At 63.1% G+C, this 7818-nt stretch overlaps 2 non-coding genes across 2 annotated transcripts; both read left to right on the top strand.

Moving 5' to 3' along the window:
• The first annotated feature begins 2191 nt into the window (after positions 1 to 2191).
• LOC142867774 (5S ribosomal RNA) lies at positions 2192 to 2310 on the top strand. The gene has a single exon (XR_012917132.1). It is a non-coding gene; the product is annotated as a 5S ribosomal RNA (ribosomal RNA).
• A 3792-nt stretch (positions 2311 to 6102) lies between these two features.
• On the top strand, positions 6103 to 6221 carry LOC142867773 (5S ribosomal RNA). The gene has a single exon (XR_012917131.1). It is a non-coding gene; the product is annotated as a 5S ribosomal RNA (ribosomal RNA).
• The last annotated feature ends 1597 nt before the right edge of the window (positions 6222 to 7818 follow it).

Genomic DNA, 7818 nt, shown 5'->3' with positions numbered 1-7818 from the left:
CGGCTCCTCCGTCGCCTGGGCCTTCCAAGGGCTTGGTGTGGACGCTGCTTCCAGGAAGCCCTCCAGAAACCCGGCAGCAGGGTGGCCGCAGCAGTCTCCAGCAGCCGTCCCTAAGTCGCGTGAGTGCGGGGGACGTGCCCCCGCTGTGCCGCGGGGGCCCAGCCTGGTGTCTTCCCTGAGGCCCTGCGGCTGCCGGCTGGGCTGCCGCTCCCCGCAAGGGGAGAGCCGCGGAGGTGGGGACCGCCTCCTGATGGGGACGTACACGCAGCTCTCCAAGTCGGATTCCGGGGCTCTCTGTCCTGCCCGAAGGCCCAGCCGGCCTGCGGGTCCTTAGAGTGGCAAAAACCTCCGAAAACTGAGACTGAGGGTCCGGTGGGTGTCTGCACTTTTGTGCTGGGCACCCCAGGGAGGCCCGGGGGCTGGCTGGACAACGTGGTCTGCTGGGCTGGGGGGTTGGAGGAGCAACTGATGCCCTTTGCACTTTGGGTAGCAAGAGTCTGAGGTGTCTCTGAGCCCTGTGCCCTGTGGGGGGGGGCGGGGGGGAGGAGGAGGAGGAGGAGGAGGAGGAGGAGGTGGGAAGGGCCGGGGCCTGCAGTCCTGTTCCCGGGGTGGCACGGCAAGTGGCTTCTTCCACAGGCTGCTTGGCCTGGGCTCCCTGCACCTGGGCCTTTGGAGGACCGGCCCTGTGCTTGCCAACACTTCCTGCAGGGACCCAGAGCTGGGAGGTGGCATCTCTCAGCCCTGGGTTGGGCAGAGCCCCAGCGGGCCATGCCCACAACCTCTCTCAGCACCGGTCCCCCAGAAGGCTCCTTTGGGACCAGGATTCTCTTGCGGTGACTCTTTAAGGTCTGGCCCCTGGATGGAGGGGCACCAGGAGTAGAGGAGCAGGAAGGGGAAGGGGGTGGCCATGCGAGGGGACACTTTGAGGCCAAGTCCCAGCTTCAGCCTGATCCTCCTGGGAACCCCGCTCTGAGACAAGGAGCCGGGCTTCCCATTCCCACAGCAGCCAGTCGTGGGCTGAGGACACCTGGGGCGTTGGGAACTCCCTGGCTTCTCCTTGGTTTAACATCTGGAGCTGCTTGTGAATCGCGCCGCCACACACACCCGAGCGCAGGTGTCTTCCGCACAGACTGCGGGCCTCGCTCTTCTGAATGCCGCTAGCTCGCCACCCACCCACGGGTGAACCCGGTCAGGGTGCTTTCTCTAAGGGGCAGACTCTTTTCCGGGCGGGCTACCGGTGTCTCTGTTTGCTCGTTTCTTTCTTCCATTTCGGGAAAGTCTTCCTTGCTGGGTGTGGAAATCTCCTATGCCTTCCCTCGCCTATTCTGTCAGCTTTAAAATTCTCTTTCAGTTGCCACCCTCACAGATGGATTAGGAAACTCTTTCCGGTGCACTCATTAGTGAAATGACCTCCAGGAAGCTGGAATCCAATATCTAATGGCCGATTTTTAGCGAGTCCACACGCCAGGGTGGTCGGGGTCCAATGCAGCCCCGGCCAGGCCCAGGCCCCTTGGACTGGGCCACAGGAGGACACGGAGGAGGGTCCCGGCCCCCACGAAGCGGTGCCGGCAGTTCTCCACGGGCTTGGGCGTTTTCCAGAGGTAGGAGATGGAGGGGACTGATTTCTTCAGCGCCCCCCAAACCAGGCCACCCCACCCCACCCATGGGACACATCCCCAGAGAGAGACGCCCCATACACTGGCTGTGCCCCAGCCCTGGCCCGGGGGAATAGGCGGCAGCCCACCCACAGGGCGAGGGGGGGGGCGCAGCTGAAAGGGGTTGTGGGGGAGGGCGGCCCCTGGCTGGGGTCAAAGGGCGAGCGTCCCGCGCGTGCGCAGTCAGCGGCAGGCAGCGACGCGCTGGGGGTGGGCAGCGGGTAGGTGAAGGAGGCCGGGCGAGGAGACGAGGGGGGCTGGGAGGGCTCCACCTTGGCGAGTCCAGCCGTGGAGGCGCATCTTGTGTGAGTGTGAGTGAGTGTGAGTGTGTGTGTGTGTGTATAGAGAGACAGCCCCCCGCCCCGCCCCGCCCCGCCCCGCCCCGCCCATCACCCCCGTCCCTGGGAGCCCGCGGGACCCGGCCGGCGAACTCAACCGGCCCGGCCCGGCGCGGGGCCTGGGGCGGGAGGCGGCGGCGGGGAAGCCCAGAGAGGCTCGGCTTCTTGAGCGGGGCAGGGGCGCCCTCCGCCGCCGCCGTCTAGGGCCACACCACCCTGAACGCCCCCGATCTCGTCTGGTCTCGGAAGCTAAGCGGGGTCGGGCCTGGTTAGTACTTGGATGGGAGACCGCCTGGGAATACCGGGTGCCACAGGCTGCTGCTTTTTTTTTTTTTTTTGCCTCTTGTTCTGTCCCCTTTCTGGGAGCGCGGCGGCGGCCCGGGGTGGGGGTCACCCCCACCCTCAGCGCCCGCCCGCGGTGCCTGGCGCCCCAGCCCGCACCGTGGGGCCTCCTCTTGTCCCAAGCCGCGACACCGCCGCCACGCGGCAGCATGCGTGGCATCTGGACTGTCAGGTCTCAGACCAAAGGTCTGCTCTGTGGGAACCGACACGCTGGAGGAAACCTTGAGAGTCTGAGAGGGGAGGGAGTTCCAGAAGAAGGCCAGGATGTCATTTTGAGGGAGTATGTGACCAGAACTCGTCCCGTTGCTTTTGGGGTTCTATGGGCTACACGCAGGAATCTTTGGTGGTGGCACCTGATGTTGGGGGATCCGGAGTCACACCCAGACCTGCTCCACAGGCCTCCTTTTACTTTTCTCTTCGGATTCATGATTTTTAAAAAGTGTCTCTTACCTCTATGATTGCATTTTCTTTTCTCTCTCTTTTCAAGCAGATGATGGGAGTACAAGTATTCAGGTGACATGTGTTGCCCGTGCCCCCCTCCCCCCTGTGTTCTTTTTTTTTTTTTTTTTTTTTTTTTTTGAGACAGAGTCTCGTTTTGCTGCCCAGGCTAGAGTGAGTGCCATGGCGTCAGCCTAGCTCACGGCAACCTCAATCTCCGGGCTCAAGCAATCCTGCTGCCTCAGCCTCCCGAGTAGTTGGGACTACAGGCATGCACCACCACGCCCGGCTGTGTTTTTCTATATATATTAGTTGGCCAATTAATTTCTTTCTATTTTTAGTAGAGACGGGGGTCTCGCTCTTGCTCAGGCTGGTTTCGAGCTCCTGACCTGGAGCAATCCGCCCGCCTCGGCCTCCCAGAGAGCTAGGATTACAGGCGTGAGCCACCGCGCCCGGCCCCCCCTGTGTTCTTATTCATATACCTCTCATGTTGTTGCAGCGTATTGTGGGGGTACCAATGTTAAGGTCGGGTGCCTTGCCCTCTCCAAGCCTCCCCCCTCGGGTCAGAGCTTCAAGTGCGCCCATCCCCCAGTCGGTGCGCACCCACCCCATGCCTAATGGATGTGTATGCCCCTCCCCTCCCCCCACCCGCCCGACACCCACCCGATGAAGGTGATTCCTCTCTGTCCACTTAGGCGTCCATCCGTTCGTACCAATTTGCTGGTGAGCGCGCTCACGTGGTGCTCGTGTGTCCATTCTTGGGATACCTGGCTTACTGGAACGGGTTCCAGCTCTGGCCAGGAGAACACGAGAGGCGCCCTCTCACCGCTGCTCCTCACAGCCGAATGGCACTCCGTGGTGTCCACGCGCCACATTTTATTAATGCACTCCTGGATGGATGGGCACTCGGGTCGCTTCCACGTCTTTGCGATTGTGAATTGTGCCCTAACTGTCACCCTAACCCTTACCCAGCCCGTCTCCTCTGCCCCTGCCTGACGCGCTCCTCCCCGGCCAGGCCCGTCACTGTCCTGGGCCCCCGCCTGACCGGCTCCTCCCCGCCCGGCCTGTCACCGTCCTCTGCCCCTGCCTGACATGCTCCTTCCCGCCCGGCCTCTCACCGTCCTCGGCCCCTGCCTGACCGGCTCCTCCGTCGCCTGGGCCTTCCAAGGGCTTGGTGTGGACGCTGCTTCCAGGAAGCCCTCCAGAAACCCGGCAGCAGGGTGGCCGCAGCAGTCTCCAGCAGCCGTCCCTAAGTCGCGTGAGTGCGGGGGACGTGCCCCCGCTGTGCCGCGGGGGCCCAGCCTGGTGTCTTCCCTGAGGCCCTGCGGCTGCCGGCTGGGCTGCCGCTCCCCGCAAGGGGAGAGCCGCGGAGGTGGGGACCGCCTCCTGATGGGGACGTACACGCAGCTCTCCAAGTCGGATTCCGGGGCTCTCTGTCCTGCCCGAAGGCCCAGCCGGCCTGCGGGTCCTTAGAGTGGCAAAAACCTCCGAAAACTGAGACTGAGGGTCCGGTGGGTGTCTGCACTTTTGTGCTGGGCACCCCAGGGAGGCCCGGGGGCTGGCTGGACAACGTGGTCTGCTGGGCGGGGGGGTTGGAGGAGCAACTGATGCCCTTTGCACTTTGGGTAGCAAGAGTCTGAGGTGTCTCTGAGCCCTGTGCCCTGTGGGGGGGGGCGGGGGGGAGGAGGAGGAGGAGGAGGAGGAGGTGGGAAGGGCCGGGGCCTGCAGTCCTGTTCCCGGGGTGGCACGGCAAGTGGCTTCTTCCACAGGCTGCTTGGCCTGGGCTCCCTGCACCTGGGCCTTTGGAGGACCGGCCCTGTGCTTGCCAACACTTCCTGCAGGGACCCAGAGCTGGGAGGTGGCATCTCTCAGCCCTGGGTCGGGCAGAGCCCCAGCGGGCCATGCCCACAACCTCTCTCAGCACCGGTCCCCCAGAAGGCTCCTTTGGGACCAGGATTCTCTTGCGGTGACTCTTTAAGGTCTGGCCCCTGGATGGAGGGGCACCAGGAGTAGAGGAGCAGGAAGGGGAAGGGGGTGGCCATGCGAGGGGACACTTTGAGGCCAAGTCCCAGCTTCAGCCTGATCCTCCTGGGAACCCCGCTCTGAGACAAGGAGCCGGGCTTCCCATTCCCACAGCAGCCAGTCGTGGGCTGAGGACACCTGGGGCGTTGGGAACTCCCTGGCTTCTCCTTGGTTTAACATCTGGAGCTGCTTGTGAATCGCGCCGCCACACACACCCGAGCGCAGGTGTCTTCCGCACAGACTGCGGGCCTCGCTCTTCTGAATGCCGCTAGCTCGCCACCCACCCACGGGTGAACCCGGTCAGGGTGCTTTCTCTAAGGGGCAGACTCTTTTCCGGGCGGGCTACCGGTGTCTCTGTTTGCTCGTTTCTTTCTTCCATTTCGGGAAAGTCTTCCTTGCTGGGTGTGGAAATCTCCTATGCCTTCCCTCGCCTATTCTGTCAGCTTTAAAATTCTCTTTCAGTTGCCACCCTCACAGATGGATTAGGAAACTCTTTCCGGTGCACTCATTAGTGAAATGACCTCCAGGAAGCTGGAATCCAATATCTAATGGCCGATTTTTAGCGAGTCCACACGCCAGGGTGGTCGGGGTCCAATGCAGCCCCGGCCAGGCCCAGGCCCCTTGGACTGGGCCACAGGAGGACACGGAGGAGGGTCCCGGCCCCCACGAAGCGGTGCCGGCAGTTCTCCACGGGCTTGGGCGTTTTCCAGAGGTAGGAGATGGAGGGGACTGATTTCTTCAGCGCCCCCCAAACCAGGCCACCCCACCCCACCCATGGGACACATCCCCAGAGAGAGACGCCCCATACACTGGCTGTGCCCCAGCCCTGGCCCGGGGGAATAGGCGGCAGCCCACCCACAGGGCGAGGGGGGGGGCGCAGCTGAAAGGGGTTGTGGGGGAGGGCGGCCCCTGGCTGGGGTCAAAGGGCGAGCGTCCCGCGCGTGCGCAGTCAGCGGCAGGCAGCGACGCGCTGGGGGTGGGCAGCGGGTAGGTGAAGGAGGCCGGGCGAGGAGACGAGGGGGGCTGGGAGGGCTCCACCTTGGCGAGTCCAGCCGTGGAGGCGCATCTTGTGTGAGTGTGAGTGAGTGTGAGTGTGTGTGTGTGTGTATAGAGAGACAGCCCCCCGCCCCGCCCCGCCCCGCCCCGCCCCGCCCCGCCCATCACCCCCGTCCCTGGGAGCCCGCGGGACCCGGCCGGCGAACTCAACCGGCCCGGCCCGGCGCGGGGCCTGGGGCGGGAGGCGGCGGCGGGGAAGCCCAGAGAGGCTCGGCTTCTTGAGCGGGGCAGGGGCGCCCTCCGCCGCCGCCGTCTAGGGCCACACCACCCTGAACGCCCCCGATCTCGTCTGGTCTCGGAAGCTAAGCGGGGTCGGGCCTGGTTAGTACTTGGATGGGAGACCGCCTGGGAATACCGGGTGCCACAGGCTGCTGCTTTTTTTTTTTTTTTTGCCTCTTGTTCTGTCCCCTTTCTGGGAGCGCGGCGGCGGCCCGGGGTGGGGGTCACCCCCACCCTCAGCGCCCGCCCGCGGTGCCTGGCGCCCCAGCCCGCACCGTGGGGCCTCCTCTTGTCCCAAGCCGCGACACCGCCGCCACGCGGCAGCATGCGTGGCATCTGGACTGTCAGGTCTCAGACCAAAGGTCTGCTCTGTGGGAACCGACACGCTGGAGGAAACCTTGAGAGTCTGAGAGGGGAGGGAGTTCCAGAAGAAGGCCAGGATGTCATTTTGAGGGAGTATGTGACCAGAACTCGTCCCGTTGCTTTTGGGGTTCTATGGGCTACACGCAGGAATCTTTGGTGGTGGCACCTGATGTTGGGGGATCCGGAGTCACACCCAGACCTGCTCCACAGGCCTCCTTTTACTTTTCTCTTCGGATTCATGATTTTTAAAAAGTGTCTCTTACCTCTATGATTGCATTTTCTTTTCTCTCTCTTTTCAAGCAGATGATGGGAGTACAAGTATTCAGGTGACATGTGTTGCCCGTGCCCCCCTCCCCCCTGTGTTCTTTTTTTTTTTTTTTTTTTTTTTTTTTGAGACAGAGTCTCGTTTTGCTGCCCAGGCTAGAGTGAGTGCCATGGCGTCAGCCTAGCTCACGGCAACCTCAATCTCCGGGCTCAAGCAATCCTGCTGCCTCAGCCTCCCGAGTAGTTGGGACTACAGGCATGCACCACCACGCCCGGCTGTGTTTTTCTATATATATTAGTTGGCCAATTAATTTCTTTCTATTTTTAGTAGAGACGGGGGTCTCGCTCTTGCTCAGGCTGGTTTCGAGCTCCTGACCTGGAGCAATCCGCCCGCCTCGGCCTCCCAGAGAGCTAGGATTACAGGCGTGAGCCACCGCGCCCGGCCCCCCCTGTGTTCTTATTCATATACCTCTCATGTTGTTGCAGCGTATTGTGGGGGTACCAATGTTAAGGTCGGGTGCCTTGCCCTCTCCAAGCCTCCCCCCTCGGGTCAGAGCTTCAAGTGCGCCCATCCCCCAGTCGGTGCGCACCCACCCCATGCCTAATGGATGTGTATGCCCCTCCCCTCCCCCCACCCGCCCGACACCCACCCGATGAAGGTGATTCCTCTCTGTCCACTTAGGCGTCCATCCGTTCGTACCAATTTGCTGGTGAGCGCGCTCACGTGGTGCTCGTGTGTCCATTCTTGGGATACCTGGCTTACTGGAACGGGTTCCAGCTCTGGCCAGGAGAACACGAGAGGCGCCCTCTCACCGCTGCTCCTCACAGCCGAATGGCACTCCGTGGTGTCCACGCGCCACATTTTATTAATGCACTCCTGGATGGATGGGCACTCGGGTCGCTTCCACGTCTTTGCGATTGTGAATTGTGCCCTAACTGTCACCCTAACCCTTACCCAGCCCGTCTCCTCTGCCCCTGCCTGACGCGCTCCTCCCCGGCCAGGCCCGTCACTGTCCTGGGCCCCCGCCTGACCGGCTCCTCCCCGCCCGGCCTGTCACCGTCCTCTGCCCCTGCCTGACATGCTCCTTCCCGCCCGGCCTCTCACCGTCCTCGGCCCCTGC

The sequence above is a fragment of the Microcebus murinus genome, unplaced genomic scaffold (assembly GCF_040939455.1).
Source record: "Microcebus murinus isolate Inina unplaced genomic scaffold, M.murinus_Inina_mat1.0 scaf020_hap2_Mmur4.0, whole genome shotgun sequence".
Classification (NCBI taxonomy): Eukaryota; Metazoa; Chordata; class Mammalia; order Primates; family Cheirogaleidae; genus Microcebus; species Microcebus murinus.
Note: the sequence above shows the minus strand (reverse complement) of the source record. Positions and strands in the feature narration are given on the sequence as shown.